Raw genomic sequence first — 17258 nt, 5'->3', positions numbered from 1 at the left:
ATTACATACACAGCACATGTGCTTTCATTCCAAGGTCACATTTTGCCTCCCCCCACCACTTGGCTAGTCCCTCCCCCCCTCCCCCCACTAACAGCAGGGAATATTTCTGTTCAGCCACAGGTAAACAGCCCAGCAGGAATGGGCACCTCTGCATGTCCCCTTAAGAAAAGCGCCCTATTCCAAAAATCCACAAATGGGAGCAGTTGTGTCCTGCATACAGCGAGACAGGGGACATTGCTGAATATTTCATCACCTTTGAGAGGCTGTGTGTGCACCATGAGATTCCTGAGGATCAAAAGATGACCACTTTGGTTGCAAAGTTGTCTGGGACAGCTCTGGATATATTCAATAAGATGCCAATGGCTGATGCTTCCGAGTATTGTAAATTGAAGGACATTTTTTTAAAACAGTTTCAGAATACACCTGAAACATATTGAGTGAAAATTCACAAAAAAAGAAAAGGAGGACTTGTGGCACCTTAGAGACTAACCAATTTATTTGAGCATGAGCTTTCGTGAGCTACAGCTCACTTCATCGGATGTGAATTAGAAGCCTTAAGAGAGGGGCTGGAATGAGTAATGTGGCATATGTAACCCTAATGAGAGATTTACTGGATAAGTGGGTAAAGGGAAAAGGTATTACAAGCTTTGAAGAAATGTTGTTGCTCAGGAACATTTACTGAATATGTGTAGTGATGATGTGAAACAGTGTCTATGGGACAAAAAGGTGAAAACTGTTGAACTTGCTATTTTGGCGGATGAATTTGAGCATCCATTAGAAATAAATCACAGGCAGAAGAGTTTAAGTTTGGTGGGAAGCAGAGTTTCTGTTTTACCCCTGGGAAGAAAGATGGTGGATGGGAGGCTGGACGCTCACTTTCACAAGTTCATTCCTCTAGCCCTCATTCCAAATCTCCTGTAAAAACAGAAGAGCCCAGAAGTTGCTATCATTGTCATTCCATTGAGCACCTGAAGAGTAAACGCCCTGTGCTGAGTGGGAACAGGCAGCAAGCAACTCGTAGGAATGCTGCTACCCAGAGCACAGAGGCACCTCAGGCAATTGCCACTTATCATACAGGGTTTGTAAAGGTAGCCACTGCACAGCCAGGAAGAAAGCACATAAAGGCAGTCAGAGATAATGGCAAAGAACTCCCTGGGTGGAGGGATACAGGGGCAGAAATTTCAGTGCTCACGAGACACCTTGTTCAGGAGAAAGACATATTGCCATGACAGATGGCAGAGCTTTTGTTAGTAGGAGGTCACAAAATCCTTGTGCCTTTGGCTAAAGTGCACATGGACACTGAGGATTTGTAAGATGAATTAACAGTTGCTACTGTTCCCCATAACACAACCCAAATATTATTCGGCAACAAATTTTTCAATGCGGCTCAGGCTGTCCAGGGGTCTGTCAGCAGCAAGGAGGAATCTTGTGTCTCTTTAATTCCTCTGCAGCAGTGGAAAACTGTCTGCTACCAGGGGTGGGTTTGGTTGAGACTAGCTCCTACTGCCTGGTGGCTAAATGCAGCTTTTCCTCGGGGAAAGGGAATGTTTTGCCTGTCTGAGGGAAGACTGTCCAGGTTGTGGGCTGCCAGCAGATTGCAGCCAAGAAAGGGACAGATCTCACTCTAGAATGCATAGGCAGATGTGTCCTAGAGGGAAGCCCAGAGGAGGGTGATGGAATCCTAGAGACCTGTGGTGGGTGAGGGCAAACCCAATTCAAAGAGGGAGGAGGGTGCAGTGCTTACAGTGAAGGGATTGTTCTGGCTGTTAGCTGTGATCCCACAGCTGAACAGGGGATAGATCCCACTCTAAAGAGCACAGAGGTGTGTGCCTTAGTGGGGGGCCCAGAGAAGGAAGTTAAGAAGAGATGTAGGGGAGTAAAGGAATGTCTCCTCACTGATTACATGGGAGGGTCTGTCCAGGAGAAATTTTCTGGATTGGCATCTGTGCTTCCAGGCACCCCACCTGTGGCTCAGGTTTTAAGGGGGAAAACTCTAAGTGACCTCCAGGAGGTGAACAGTCATACAACTGATCTTACTGTGTTTCAAGAAGGGGTTGAGAAATACAATGACTACTGAACAAACTGGACTGTCTACAGAAGGCATGGTATACTTGGAAACGCCTCCCTGTCATGAAGTTGCTGGTACTGTTGAACCTCATACTATACAGCTTATTGGTCATGACAAAGAATTTGGTACTGATACTAAATCCTTTAAAAATGTGTAACCTGCACCTAGGGAGGTGGTGGAATCTCCATCCTTAGAGTTTTTTAATGCCTGGCTTGACAAAGCCCTGGCTGGGATGATTTAGTTGGTGTTGGTCCTGCTTTGAGCAGGGGATTGGACTAGATGACCTCCTGAAGTCTCTTCCAACCCTAATCTTCTATGATTCTATGATTTTTGGAAGAAACTTTTTGAACATGCTAGGAGTGGTAACAAGGAAGTCCTATAAGAATACTACTTCTCAGCTAGCACCAGTTAACAGGCTTGCAGGTTGGCACAGCAGAGAAAGCATAACAAACTGAGGCTGCTGTGTAGAAGGGGAAACTGAGGCACACTGCCTGATGGCATTGGTGGCTAAATGCCAAGACACCTACTTGCTAAAATATATTGATATCTACATGGCGTTAATAATGCTGCACACTAGAATGCTTTCAGGCAACCTGGAAAATTAACCCCTTTTTAAAAAAAAAAAAACAAACCCTAGGAATAATACTCCAATTTTTTATAACACTGACCAGTTGGATACCCAAGACCTAAGGAGAATTTTAGTCACACTGCCTTTGCCAGTGACTTTAGCCAGTGACTAACTCTATGGCAGTAATCTCAGGGGGAAGGTGTGACACTACGCCCCATATTCTTAATAGAAATATTATTATAATATAATTATAGCATAACTATAATATATTTTGTGCAAGAGAAGGTGTCAAGGTTCCTTCCCCACTCTGAACTCTAGGGTACAGATGTGGGGACCTGCATGAAAACCTCCTAAGCTTACTTTTACCAGCTTAGGTTAAAACTTCCCCAAGGTACAAACTATTTTTTACTCTCTGCCCTTGGATTTCCACTGCCACCACCAAACTGTATCTGGGTTCCTGAGAAAACGTAGTTTGGACACTTCTTTCCCCCCAAAATCCTCCCCACTTCCTGGGGAAGGTTTGGTAAAAATCCTCACCAATTTGCATAGGTCACCACAGACCCAAACCCTTGGATCTTAGAACAATGAAAAAGCATTCTGTTTCCTTACAAGAAGACTTTTAATAGAAGTAAAAAAGAATCACCTCTGTAAAATCAGGATGGTGAATGCCTTATAGGGAATTAGATTCAAAACATAGAGAATCCCTCTAGGCAAAACCTTAAGTTACAAAAAAGACACACAGACAGAAATATTCATTCTATTCAGCACAGCTATTTTCTCAGCCATTTAAAGAAATCATAATCTAACACATACCTAGCTAGATTACTTACTAAGTTCTAAGACTCCATTCCTGTTCTGTCCCCAGCAAAAGCATCATACAGACAGACACAGACCCTTTGTTTTTCTCCCTCCTCCCAGCTTTTGAAAGTATCTTGTCTCCTCATTGGTCATTTTGGTCAAGTGCCAGCGAGATTACCTTTAGCTTCTTAACCCTTTACAGGTGGGAGGATTTTTTCCTTTAGCCAGGAGGGATTTTAAAGGGGTTTACCCTTCCCTTTATATTTATGACAGAAGGCATGTGAGATATCACTGGAAAGGTTATGATTTAATTAATATGATTATCCTATTTTTATGCATGTATCATTTTTGTTTCTAAAGTTAGCAATATTGACTATGTATCAATTACAAGTGGGTTTACACCTGGGGAATGCCCACCAGATAGAATGCAATCAGTCCAGATGGGCCATTAGGGAGAACAATAGATCTTTGAAGATGCTAATTTCCCACCTTCCTAAAAAGTTTCCTGAGATGCTATGAACAGCCTTTGACTCATGGCTGCTTTGACACTGCAGGGTCATGTGATCATGTCACCTGGTACTGGACTCCATGATAGAATGCCAATATTTTTCTTCTGGGGGTCGGGAACCACATTGGAAAACAAAGGGTTCCCACCATATTTAAAACCTATTTAAGGGCTGGGAGTGACTTAATCAGGGTTCATTCTGCACTGAATCCTGGCCCAGGACAACTGCTGTAAACATTTAAGAAACAAAGACAAAAGGGCGGGGGTGGGGAGATCTGACCTCAGGCTGGAAAAAGTGTCTGGCCTGTGAAAGAAATGCCTAAAACAATATTTAGGGTGAGAAATTACTACTTGTAACTAGATTCTTTAGTGTATTAAGCTTAGTTTGCATGTTTGCTCAGTAATCTGCTTTGATCTGTTTGCAGTCCCTTAAAATCACTTAAAATCTATCTTGTGTAGTTAATAAATTTGTTTTTGTTTTCTCTAAAACCAGTTTGTGGAAGCTGTGCATATCTTCCACACTGAGGGAGGGAGCAAATTTCATGGGCTTTCGCTGTACAGTTCTCTGTGCAGCTCAAGACAATAACATTTTGGGTTTGCACTCCAGAGGGTTTGTGCACTTGAGTGCTGGGCAATTCCCTTCCTGAGTCTTCCCATGCAGAGCTGATTTCAATGTCTGTGTCTTTCTGCAGCTGTGTGCCCCTACCTGTGTGTGTATACAGGACAGTGTAAGGGAGCCAGGGCTGGTGAATAGGTGGGCTCAGTGGTATCCCAGTACATCAGGTGGCACCCCAGAATGGGGCGGGAGGGGGAGGAAATCTGTCACAGTGACATTCATTTTTTAATGCAAAATCTTTTGCATTTGTGAATTGGATTTTGTACAGTTGGCTCATCTCCTCCATTACTGTTAGGTTACTGTTCACAGATTGAGAAGGACAGAGTTCATTCATCAGCAGAGACATAATTCCATTCCCAGGGCCATTCCACTGCAGAGTTTATAGTCCCAGACAGTGCCAACCTCTCTGCGGTACTTTTCTGCTTCCTTCTCTGCAACATGGCTGCCTCAGGAGATGAGCTGCCAATGGCTTTTCCACTGATGCTTGTGCAGTATTCTCCTTCTCTCAAAGGTATTGGGTGTAGAAAGGAAGTTAATGCTGAAAGACCAGAGCTAATTTGTATATGGATATCAGCTTAGATAACCATCCAGTTTCAAGGAGAGCTTGCCAGGTAGCACAGTCGCATAGGCTACAGACTCCTCCTTGCCTGGAGATTTTTCCTGATACTCAACCAACATTTTCACTTTCCTCATTTCAACACCTATTCCTAGTTGTACCCCTTGTAGCATGCTAAAGAATTCCACTCCTTTCTTTGTGTTTTCATATAATTTATGATTCTCTGTGAATGAGGCCAGTGTTTCATGTACAATTTCATGGTATATAACATATTTTATTCAATCTCAGTAGATAAAATGAAAGTAAAAACAGTGATGTAAAGATATCTGTGCACTAGATATTTCGTGTTTTCATGTTTTAATTATTTTACTTACAGTAGTATTCCAACGTTTTTACACTTTTTCATAGTGTGAACCCCATATTAATAGAATGATTGTCTTGTAAACACATCCCCCCTCATTTGGGATTGGAAGGAACACTTCCCTTCCCATTCACCATTAGATAACATCCCTCTAGCAACCACAGCAAAAGCCTCTGCATGCTTCCATGGAAAAGTAATATTAAGAAAGTATTGAATCTGTTTTTAGGCATCAATATAGCAGCTGGAAATAAAGAGAGGATGCTGCATCATAGCCCCAGTCCAGCAAAGTACTTCAGCGAGTGCTTAACTATATGCATTTGAGCAATGTCATTGACTTCCTTGTGTTCATAGTTTAAAAAATCCTTAAACTTTGCTTGATAGGGCCACTGTAACCAGCAACTCCCTGGAAACCACCAGGAAGTGCCTCTGTGGACCATTTCTGGGCCACAACCACAACTTGAACATGCCATGCTATCTATTAATAGAATAGACTTCAAAAAATATTCTTCCTTCAAGACACTTTCTTCAAAGTGATTTAAGATAATTTTGTAATTTTAAGTATATCAATAACTCAAATGTATAGAAATCAACTTAATATTACTCCTTTGTCCTTTAATGTGCAGCAGTAAATTCAGCCAGGAACTTTTCTCCACTCCAGAAGTCCTCAATGGGGAGTAGGAAGTAGATGACACTCCGGATAAATTTCTGTGGCTTGTGTAGGGAATCGAAAAGTGGGAGGCAAGTAGTGTTTTCTGTGAGCTGGACATTGCCCTGTGTAGCTAATCTGCATGACCAAGAAGGGTGTCGATGGACATCGAGACCTGCAGGGAATCCTCCAGAGAGAGGCTCTGAAAAGTTTCAAACAGGTACTTGTTAATCCTCTGACACAGATTCCAAGGGATTGCAGCCTTGTCAGTTCCCCCATTGTAGGAAACTGTACCATGCCATTAAGCAATCGCTGGAGCTGAGACCAAAGTGGCACATAGCTGAGCTGCTTATAGACCGGGGTAAAAGACGCAAGCATTCAGCAGCTGAGCCCTGGTTTCTCTGGTCGCCCACAGCAGCGAGATGTCAGCCAGCAGGTTGGCCACCTGTGAAAAAGTATGGGATAATTTTAGAATAAGTTCCCTGCAAAGCTGACCTACAAGCCATGACCTTTTTGTCCATATGCACAACCACCTTCCCCCCACTCCTGAAACTCACTATGATCGGGGTGCTTGCAGAGCTGTGTGGCTGCCTAGAGTCTCAGAGAGAAAGTGATTTCTACTAGCAAAATGTCCTTTTTGCTAAATTGTTTCAATTGTTTGCTGGAATGTAACAATCCCTCTTCTGTTCAGCACAGACCCTGAACAACACAATACGCACCCCGGCGGACTGGTTGCAGCAGATAAGAAAAAAACCTAGGCGCAGCAAAGACAATGTGTTCCGTGAGGTTCTATTGCACAATGAGAGACAGACCAGGGAACGGAAAAAGTGCTGGGAAGCCGAAAGGCAGGACAGAAAAGAGAATGCTGCTTTTGCTAGGCAAGCAACAGAGCGGATGATAAAAGTGATGGAGGATCAGACAGAGATGCTCAAGTCTTTGATACAGCTGCAGACTGAGCAGATCTGAGTTCAAGCACTACTGCAGCAGATACACTATTCTTTGCCAACCCTACGCCCCCTCTATGCCCACACATTCCTTTTCACTCCACAGCACTCCTGAGTTTCCCCATCATTCCACCCCCAATCGCAGCTGGAATAATGATAGCTGGGGCTACACACAGTTGTGAGGTTATACCCTTTTTAACAATAAAGGATAAGGTATTTAATGGTACAGTTTTTATTCTGTGTTCTACAAAAGCGTATAGCAATCAATTCACGCCCAGGAACAGGCTTCTAAACCATTGTGTTGCTTGGATCTTGGGCCCCAAAATTGTACATGGATGCAACAGGGAAGCAATTCCAAAGCACACGTGTGTTACTGCCCCTCATTGTCAAAGTGGTTCCTCAAACCCTCTCTGATGTTAATAGCAGCCCTCTGGGCTCCTCTGACAGCCCTAGCATCTGGCTGTTCAAACTGTGCAGCCAAGCGCTCTGCCTCAGTGCTCCACACCTGAGCAAACATTTCACCCTTAGATTCACACAGGTTATGCAAAGTGCAGCACGCGGCTATGACCACGGGAATATTATCCTCAGTAAGGTCTAGCCTGCCATTGAGACACCTCCAGAGACCTTTCAAATGGCCAAAGGCATATTCAACTACCATGCAGCACCTGCTCAGCCTGTTGTTAAAATGCTCCTTGCTGCTGTCCAGGTTCCCTGTGTAAGGTTTCATGAGCCAGGGCTGTAAGGGGTAAGCCAGGTCTCCCAGGATTACTATGGGAATTTCCACATCCCCCACTGTGAACTTGTGGTCTGGAAAGAAAGCCCCCACCTGCAGCTTTCTGTACAGGCCACTGTTCCTGAAGATGCGTGCATCATGCACCTTTCCAGACCAGCCTGCATTGATGTCTGTGAAATAACCCCGGTGATCCACAAGCGCCTGCAACACCATGAAGAAGTATCCCTTCCTATTGATGTACTCAAAGGCAAGGTGGTCTGCTGCTAAAATTGGAATGTGTGTGCCATGAATCGCCCCGCCACAGATAGGAAAACCCATCTCTGCAAAGCTATCCACTATTTCATGCACGTTTCCCAGAGTCACGGTTCTTCACAGCAGGATGCAATTTATTGCCCTGCACACTTGGAGTAATACAGCCCCAACAGTGAACTTTCCTACTCCAAATTGGTTAGCAACTGACCGGTAGCAGTCTGGATTCACCAGCTTCTCCACACAGTGATTGCAACATGCTTCTCTACCGAAAGGGTGTCCTTGCGCCACAGGTCTGGGGACAGCTTAGTTCCAGCACATAGTTCCATGAAGGTTGTTTTACGCATCCTAAAGTGCTGTACCCTTGGGTCGTCATCCCACACCTGCATGACAATGTGATCTCACCAATCAGTGCCTGTTTCCCTAGCCCAAAAGCGACAATCTACTGTATGCAGCTGCTCTGTGAATGCCAAAAGCACTGATAAGTTGCTGCTGTTCATATCACGCTTCAGTCCCTGCGATTCATCCTCTGCTAACTTTGTGAGTAACTCTGTGAGTAACTGTGCTGCCATGTGTGATGTCCTCATGACAACTAACAGCGCATAGGAAAAAGGTGCAGGATCCATCCTCTCTCACTGCAGATGCTGGCGTGCACTACAAAAGAATGACCCTTGGAAAAACGGCACAAAAGGAAGCCCGAGACCTTTGGCAGGGTGGGACACAAAGTGGTGTATGACAGTACATTTTACACATCCCAGGATGCGCCACATTCCGTTTCTGCATTCCCACAACACCTAGCGATGGATGGTGTCACCAGCCACAGTCCATTGCTCTTGCCGTCAACAAAGGTGCCCTGAATGTGGACACAATCCTTTGACAGGGAGAAAATGTAGACACGCTTTGGCAACTTTGTTTTTGTTGATTTTTCCTTGGCGACATTAGTTTCATTGAAAAAACTTGCCAGTGTAGACAAGCCCTCTGTTAATTGAACAGACTTTCTGAGAGAGGGTGAGATTTTCAAAAGCCTTTAATGGGAGTTAGGCTAATGCTGGTGCACTTTTGAAAATCCCATCTAGAAACTCAAGGAATTGAAAGGTTTACATTTATTCAGTGAAATCCTAGCCTTATTGAAGACAATTTAAGTTTTGTTATTGATTTCAGCGGGGTCAGGATTTCATCCATAGTCTCCATGAATATGCCTTAGTCAGGCTAAAATTTTCAAAAGCATCTAAGTGACTTAGAAGCCTATTGACTTTCAAAAGTCCTTAAGTAATTTAAAAGCTCAAGTCCCATTGAATCGCAGTGGGATGTAGGTTCTTTTGAAAAAATCTGTCTTGGTTAAACAGTTATGCTCAAGAGTGCTGTTATATACATAAAGGCTATTTTTAATATGTGTGTTTGTTTACCACCACTTACGGTGAGCTGCACTTACCAGAATGTAAGATATTGGCACACTCTAGACTTATGTAAGATATTTATAGATTAGTCACTATTTTGGCAAATGTCCAAAATTGTAATTGTCTTGTTGAACATGCCTGCAGAAATCCATATTCTCCCTAGTATTTCCTAGCTATGTTATTGTAAATGGTGGTGATGTGTGAACTTGCTTTTCATTTTGTACAACTCATTTTTGTTATTATTCAAGAAAAATGTGTGGAATCTAAGGATTAAAATATGAAAGGGGAGACATGTCATTGAATATAATTGTATAGTTAAGTGAGCTGCAGTAAAATGTGACAGCATCAAGATATAATTAATTGCAAACAGACTTCAGATAAACCACATATAATGATTTTAAAATAGCTGCAGGGGTAGATTTACTTAGTGTTTATCTCCTAGTAACAATAATTTTTCTATTCTTTTACAGCAGGGAAGAACAGACTCCTTGTCACCCATTTTCTGAGCAACGACATATGTTAGAGCTGCAGCAAACATTTTCTCCTGCTCTTTGAACAGTTACAATGGGAGTTTCATTACTGTTATCCATACAGCACCATAACCGTGTATAAGTCATGGTTCCCTGCCTGCAAGAATTTACAAACTGAGGCCCAATGCTGCAAACACTTATGCATGTGACTGATTCAGCTCAGGTGAGTAGTTCCAATCAGGGTGGACTGGTTTAAATCAAAGCAATTTAAATCACCCATTTTAATAGTAATTAAAATCACCCATTTTAATCATGATTTAAACCAGCAAGCAGAAAACCTGGATTGTAATAATGAATTTTAATCTTATTTTGCATTTGTACTTTTTAGTTATTGTCCTAAAGAAAGGTTGATTGTTGGTCATTGGTAACCATTAAAACATGTTAATTTGCAATTAAATAGAGCACTTACACTAAATTTGATGTTTATTTTTGTTAGTCAGGAGGATACACTATATCTATATACATTTATTTAAGCAATTATATAGTTTATCTTACATTTATTCAGATTCTTTGTTTTTTATGTTATTATGTTAGATAATGGTGAATGATGCACTTATGTACTAGATTATGATTAATTTTTACTTTTGATTTGGGTCAAGCTCTGTTTAGATTGAAACTAAAATTCAATTCAGTGCACACAAACATTTTTAAATAGTTTTTTATTAGTTAAATAAATCTACCTTAAATGTGCTGAATACATAAGAAACAAAGTTTATCAAACCATGTTTTGTATCTAAAACTAAATCTAAAACAGATTATTAAACTAAGCATTATCTGAAGTTAGTGAATTAAAATTATTGTTTCTGGCCACCATCCCCTTCAAGATTTTAGAAGTAGTAGCTCTCATCCTCTCAGACCTCATTTTTATTCATAGCCTGGAAGATGAAGACAAGCTTTCCTGCTTTTTCAGCTCCCAGTTGGTTTCCTATATATTTGAATGAACTAATCGTTGAACTGAACCAGTTGAATAAACTGAAATGAAAAGATTCTCTCTGCACCTATGGAAGAGGCTACTGCTATCAAAAGCTAGTTTAGCATTTCAACAAACTCTGGTTCCAGGTGCTTAGCCTGTGACTTCCACCAATTCAGTGATTTCACTTTCTTTAAAACTTGGCAGCAAACATATACTAATATTATTTAATTTAATTTAAATGATTTTACAGTATTATAGGAAATTTAGAGCTTAAAATAGGTTGTTACAATTTCAAATATTATTTTAAATTGGTTTATTTTTTTAAAAAACAACCCTGTCTTTAATTTAAATTTTTAAAAAATCCAGTTTAAATTAAAACATCAGATTTAAATTTTAAAAATCAGGTATTGCAGTTGTAATGTATGAAGCTTGATGAATCTGGGTTTAGGGTTTGTGGGGTTGTTTTGTTTTGTTTTCCAGCTTATATTATTTATTTATTTTATTTATTTATTTTCATTACAGTGGAGGGGCTCCACTCAGGGATCATGACCCCTTTGTGCTAGGCACTGTACACACACACATAACAAAAATAATTTTGTGCCTCAAAGATCATATAATCTAAGTTTGAGACAGGAGACAACACATGATTGATAAACACACTAGGGGAGGACAAGACAGGGGATGCTGTTGCAAAAAAAGCAAAGTAAATTTTGGGTTGCACTAACAGAGGCATAGTTTGCAAGTCACAGGAAGTGATAGTACTGCACTACTCAGTGCTGGTTAGGCCTCAGCTGGAGTACTGTGTCCAATTTTGGTCACTGGTATATAGAAAGGATGTAGAGAAACTAGAAAGGTGAGAGACAAAGGCGAGAGACAAAGGTGAGACAAAGGTGACAGACAAAGAAGATCAAAGAGATGGAAAGCAAGCCATGTGAGCAAAGGCTGAAGGAACTGGGTATGTTTAGTTTGGAAAAGAGGAAACTGAGGAGGGGAAGGGGGGCATGATAGTGGTCTTCAAATACTTGAAAGGCTGCCATGAAAAAAGAAGCAGAAAAATGTTTCTCTTGCCAGAGAGGGCAGAGTAAGATGCAGTGGGTTCAAACTACTACTATGGGTGTTATTCCTTGACTTTAGCAAAGCTTTTGATACATTCTCCCACAGTATTCTTGCCAGCAAGTTAAAGAAGTATGGGCTGGATGAATGGACTATAAGGTGGATAGAAAGTTGGCTAGATTGTTGGGCTCAACAGGTGGTGATCAATGGCTCCATGTCTAGTTGGCAGCCGGTATCTAGAGGAGTGCCCCAAGGGTCGGTCCTGGGGCTGGTTTTGTTCAATATCTTCATTAATGATCTGGAGGATGGTGTGGATTGCACCCTCAGCAAGTCTGCAGATGACACTAAACTGGGAGGAGAGGTAGATACGCTGGAGGGTAGAGATAGGATACAGAGGGCCCTAGACAAATAAGAGGATTGGGCCAAAAGAAATCTGATGAGGTTCAACAAGGACAAGTGCAGAGTCCTGCTCTTAAGACAGAAGAATCCAATGCACCGCTACAGACTAGGGACCGAATGGCTCGACAGCAGTTCTGCAGAAAAGGACCTAGGGGTGACAGTGGACGAGAAGTTGGATATGAGTCAACAGCGTGCCCTTTTTGCCAAGAAGGCCAATGGCATTTTGGGATGTATATGTAGGGGCATTGCCAGCAGATCGAGGGACGTGATCATTCCTCTCTAGTCGACATTGGTGAGGCCTCATCTGGAGTACTGTGTCCAGTGTTGGGCCCCACACTACAAGAAGGGTGTGGAAAAATTGGAAAGCGTCCAGTGGAGGGCAATAAAAATGATTAGGGGACTGGAACACATGACTTATGAGGAGAGGCTGAGGGAACTGGGATTGTTTAGTCTGCGGAAGAGAAGAATGAGGGGGGATTTGATAGCTGCTTTCAACTACCTGAAAGGGGGCTCCAAGGAGGATGGATCTAGACTGTTCTCAGTGGTAGCAGATGACAGAATGAGGAGTAATGGTCTCAAGTTGCAGTGTGGGATGTTTTAATTTCATTGACTGTCCCTGTGTTCTTGAGTTATGACAGGGAGAACAGAAGTTCCCAATCAACCTCCTCTAAACCATTCATTATTTTATGCACTTTTATCATCCTCCTCTTATTTCTCCCCTTTTTGCAATAAACAATCCCAGTTTTACACTCTTTTCATAAGAGGTTTTTTCATGCACTCAGTCAGTGTCATTGCTCTGCTCTGAACCCCCTCTAGTTAAACAATATCTTTTCTGAGATGAGGTGATCAGTACTGCACACAATATTCTAGATGAGGCTGCACCATTGATTTATGTGTCAATATAGTATTTTCCATATTATTCCCCATCCAATTCCTTATGAACTCTAACATATTGTTATCTTTTTTGACTGCAGTTGCATATGAAGCAGAGGTCTTTGTTGAACCTTCTACAAGATACCCAGGTCCCTTTCCTGAGAAGATATAGGTAGTTTAGAATTCTGTAAGTTGTATGAGTATTTACTTTTTCCCCTCCAATGTGCATTATTTGTGTTTATCAGCATTTGTCTGCCATTGTGTTGCCCATTCACCTAGCTTTAGGTGAAGGTCTCTTAGGGTGAAGGTCTTTTAGGTCTCTATGAAGTTCTTCAGTTTTTTCTGGTCTAACCTAAATAACTTAGTATCATCTGCAAATTTTGGTACCTCATGACTTATCCCTACTCCTTTCCAGAACATTATTAATTATATTAAACAAATAGGTCCAACGCGGGATGATCTAGGCATACTTAATCCTTCCTCAGAGCAGGGGGTGGACAAGAGGATCTCTTGAGGTCCCTTCCAAACCTACATATCTATGATTCTAGTACAGAACATTGAGGAACCCTGTTGTTAACCTTTTGCCATTTCTGCCTCCTAATCAGTTTTTTATCCATGACAATACTATATTTCTCACTTAGGACTATGTAGCTTCTCAGTAGCAAGGGATCTTTTTAAAGGTCTTTTGAAAGTATAAAGTTATGTCAGCTGGTTCACTTTTATCCACCATTTTAATGACGCCTTCAAAGAATCAGAGACACATGTGACACAATTTTCCTCTGCAGAATTCATGCTGCTTAGACCCTGTCATATCATGATCATCCAGGTGCTTTGTTATTCTGTTTTTAATGATCTTTTCTACCATTTTTCCCGATACAGATGTAAGGCTTACTGGCCTGTAAGCCAGCAGATCACATTTAAGGACCTTTTAAACATAGGTAAAACATTTTTTACCCTCCAATCAAATTGGCGAGCCAATCAGGACCCATCTATCCAAAACATAAGTCAAACCAAGCAGCACAGGTTCGTGACATAATTGCTGGGAGTGGGATAACAGTCAGTAAACAATGAGATGCTAGTGTTTATTAATCTCATGTATACTCATGCAGCAAGCTAGGCCAGACCTGGATGGTGGGGATTTTTATAAGCTCTGCTGCAGTGTACTACCTTTTAAAAGTAATCAGTTTTGTAAATCATGCATGATAAAGTACTTTAGGTGAAACACCAATACTTCAGGAATTCCTGGGCAAAAAGCCACATTTTAAGTATAAATAAGAATTAACATGCATTTCTTGGCTAAATGCCAGATACTGAATAAAGAGAGAGGAAAATAATTCTCTCTCAAATATGAAACTTACAGCTATGGCAAACGAAAGGGAGAAACGGGAGACATTGGACACCTTTTTTTGTACAATTTGTAACGAGTTATGTCTGTTGTTCAGGCTCAATATTGTAAATAATCTTGAGCCTCATGGTCATATATGGACCTTGTTTAAACTGGAAATAGAGGGGAAAAGTAAAAAGGGGCTAGATAAGGAGCAAAATCATATAATGCATTGTCTCACTTGTTTAGCATTGAACAATAACATAAAAGAGCTGATAAAGAACTTAAAATTAGCACAAGGTCAAAATAGGAAATGAAAACATCAGTTGGAAGGTAGAAGAAACTATATTACCCATCTTACAGTTTACAAGAAATTTAAGGAAAAGTAGGAGATTGTCAGGCAAGATGCAGTCAGCAAAGGGTAGAAAAATTAGGCTTGCAAATACAGATGAAAAATCTTAAAACCATGTATGGAGTTGCTCAAAAACAGCTAACTGCAGCAAGTACACTTGTTAACAATTTGAAGTGCCTACAAAAGCAACAGGCACTTGGGGAACAAATTCAGATTTTGTGGGAGCAGGAAAACCAGAGGTCCTGACTCCCAGCTACCTGCTCTAATCCATTGAACCCCTCTCTCTTCCCAGAGCCAATAGTATAACCTTTGTTTCTCTTGCATTACTCACTTAGCTCAGTTTGCTGGACTTGCTGCTGCTTCCTGTATTTTGAAAGACTCTCACAGAGTTAGTTAATTTCTCTTGGCTCATGCCTCCCTCCCTGCCTACATTTTTTTCTCCTTGCTTCTGCCCTCCCTCCGTTTTAATAGTTAAAAGTTATAGTTATTACAGAAACCCATCACAGAAAGAGACAGAGAAACTGAAAAAACAAATCTTCAAAATGCTTAAGGTCAAAACTTTACTTTAAATAAGTCCTGTAAAATTAAATGTTTTAACCATTCAGGCATGAAACAGCTAAAGAAACTTGTAACTTTCTTGAAGATATGGCTGCCAAGAAACAGAAATACTATCTTTGCTTTTAATCCTTGTCACTATCTAATATACCAAACATTGTTTTTTCTTATTTTTATGTACTAGTATTCTTAAGGTAAAAGTAATGTAGAGTAATGGAAACTGCCTTAAATTAACTAAATTAAAATGATAAAGTGGGAAAATAGTAGGAATTTTTAGCAATTCTTACTAAACCTTTTAAATAGAAAGGTAACAAATAACTTAATTAAATGTTTAATTCTTTTGTTTACTTTTTTTTGTTTTACAAAATTCATTGCTTTAATAACTTTAAACTCTTAATCCCTTATCTTGTAGAGTTATAAATACAATGTTGGAACCATTCATTTTTACTTGTAAGTTTGTCCTATATGTCATGTATGTTGTCCTGTGTTGTTGTATGTGTGTTACACGACTATTTTTTGCTTTTTATTCTGTTGCAAGTCAATTTTATACTTATATGTGTGTGTGTTATATACTAACATTAGCAGTACCACACTAATTTAATATTGTGGTTGGGTCATAACCATCGTTACAGCAATTCAAAGGTTTTTGCAAAGTTCATAAAGGCCTCCATTATATATATATATATATATATATATATATATATATATATATATATATATATATATATGTCTCAAAAATAATTCACTTGCGAACAAAATATATATATATGTTTTTAATTAATCAAAGGCTTTTTGTTCAAAGAAAAGAATGGTAGGGGAAATACCTCAACATTAATGTAAAGGCAAAATTGATAAAATCCTAACTTTTTTTAACGTTTTTTATAAACTTCTATGTACCTCTATTAAATATTAAACTATAGTTATAGGTATATTATAGCTAAAATTTTAAAAATATAACAATATATGTGATGCAAAATGTTAAAGCTAACCAAACAAGTTTCAAAAAGGTTTCTATCTCTGTCTCCAAATCGCAAGCAAATTAACACTAAAAAGCTTGGGTGAAAATTCTGTTGCTAACTCTCTTGCTAAAACAGAGTACTCGGCAGGGGATGGCAATACATCTTCTGATGGAAGATTGTGAGCATCAATGGAAATACAACCTTGATAGTGCTACTATAAGATGGGTGCATAACTGGTTGGAAAACCGTTCCCAGAGAATAGTTATCAGTGGGTTCACAGTCCAGTTGGAAAGGCATATCAAGTGGGGTTCCACAGGAATCAGTTCTGGGTCTGGTTCTGTTCAATATCTTCATCAATTATTTAGATAATAGCATAGAGAGTACACTTATAAAGTTTATGGACAATCCCAAGCTGGAAGGGGTTGAAAGTGCTTTGGAGGATAAGATTAAAATTCAAAATGATCTGGATAAACTGGAGAAATGGTCTGAAGTAAATAGGATGCAATTCAATAAGGACACATGTAAAATAGTCCACTTAGGAAAGAACTATCAGTTGCACACATAGAAAATGGGAAATGACTGCGTAGGAAGGAGTCCTGCGGAAAGGGATCTGGGGGTCATAATGGATCACAAATTAAATATGAGTCAACAGTGTAACACTGTTGCAAAAAAATCCAAATATTATTCTGGGATGTATTTGCAGGAGTGTAATTCTTCCACTCTACTCCACGCGGATTAACCCTCCACTGAAGTATTGTGTTCAGTTCTGGGGCCATTTCAGGAAAGATATGGACAAATTGGAGAAAGTCCTGAGAAAAGCAACAAAATGATTAAAGGTCTAGAAAACATGACCTACAAG

The sequence above is a fragment of the Lepidochelys kempii genome, chromosome 2 (genome assembly GCF_965140265.1).
Source record: "Lepidochelys kempii isolate rLepKem1 chromosome 2, rLepKem1.hap2, whole genome shotgun sequence".
Taxonomy (NCBI): domain Eukaryota; kingdom Metazoa; phylum Chordata; order Testudines; family Cheloniidae; genus Lepidochelys; species Lepidochelys kempii.
The sequence above is the reverse complement of the archived record's forward strand: the minus strand, read 5'-3'. Positions refer to the sequence as shown.